Raw genomic sequence first — 1,574 nt, 5'->3', positions numbered from 1 at the left:
TATTTTACCCGCTGTATGAAGAAGCAGACAACCACTGGTTGTGGTGTGGCAAATGATTTCATGTTTTTTTTTTTTAAATCAGCAACACAAACTCTGGTTTTGTCTCTTCCCCTGCAACAAAATAAAAACAAGAAATAATTTGACTCAAATTTCCTCACTGCGTTGACTTCTTTTTCTTAAACTTGCAGGTCAATTTTACTGACAATACAGCCACTAGCAAATCAGCTTTCATTCAATTTGCTGTCCACAGAAGTTCTCTTTTCTGTTKTTTTTATTTGGAGGCAAGATCATAAAACGCTTGAAACATTCATTGGTTTTGGTTGTTTCTGCTTTTACTAATTTAGTTGATACCAAACTTGACCACTAGAGGGCTCTAGAGTACCACCACTGATGCTTGTACTGCACTAAAAACAATGGGCCTCAGGCAAGAACTGTTTGTACAAACAGATTTGATCTAAAGTTGTGTTTTCGAATGATTTAGGAGAACTTATGGCATTCACCAATTTTCTCGTATTTTAAGACTTTTCAGATATGAACAAAATTCACATGTGGTCCAGACCTGTCCTATATTTTACATGCAGTCAGTCTGCTGTTACCCAGATTGATTTTCTTCACTAATAACTTTATATTTCATTATTTTGAAGATATTTTGAGATGAAAATAAAAACACACCCCATAATTATGTTGACAAGAGGCTATTCTGTTTGAAATGGAATTATAATTTTAAATGTATTAATGTAGCCTAACGATATATGCATATATAAATGGCTATTAATGCTTTAAACACTACAATATTAATGTGAAGATCTCAAACAACAAACCAATGTAAACCATGCATTAGTTTAAGTTTAATTTGTCTTGGTATAATGAGGTCAATGAGAAGTGAACATAACAGCTTTATTTAGATCAGGGGTGCCCAAACTTTTTCTCCAAGAGGGCCAAAATGAAAATCTATCCAGGGCTGCGGGCCAATTTTTTTACTTTTTAAGTAAAGTTTTATGTTTTAACATTAAAGCTAGCAGCTAGTGCAACGGCCCGCTTTTGTTTTAGTTTGCACTTGTAGAAAGTCTGCCGCACGGGACATTTTATAAATTGATAAAATAATTTTGTGGCCTTATGAAGTGTGCAAATCGATGTGTGGCTAAATCTAATCTAAATATCTCGTTACTTGCATTTCAGGTCTTAATATATCAAAGAGAGAGAGTCAGCACCATGAGTGAAAACTATCTGCACTACAGCCCCTTCTAGTCATTAATAGATGAAATGACTAAGTGGAAATACTGTTTCTACATTAGATGACAGGTTACAACCTAGTAACTACTGCAGGTGGGTCAAAGCAAATGGCACGGCGGACCAAATTTGGCCTGTGGGCCACCTTGGGCTCCTCTGATTTAGACATAGATTGGTGTTTTTTTTTTTTTTTATCAAATTGTATTTTGTTGAGATTTATATGCACATCAGTTATGCAAGACTGTCTGCTACATTCTCCAAAGTGCCAGACATATTTTTGGAGACATTTTAAAAAGCTTTCTTGATTCTTCAGAATCCGAACCACACCTGACATCACTTGTGTG

The sequence above is a fragment of the Austrofundulus limnaeus genome, unplaced genomic scaffold (genome assembly GCF_001266775.1).
Source record: "Austrofundulus limnaeus strain Quisiro unplaced genomic scaffold, Austrofundulus_limnaeus-1.0 Scaffold27, whole genome shotgun sequence".
In the NCBI taxonomy this organism is placed as follows: Eukaryota; Metazoa; Chordata; class Actinopteri; order Cyprinodontiformes; family Rivulidae; genus Austrofundulus; species Austrofundulus limnaeus.
Note: the sequence above shows the minus strand (reverse complement) of the source record.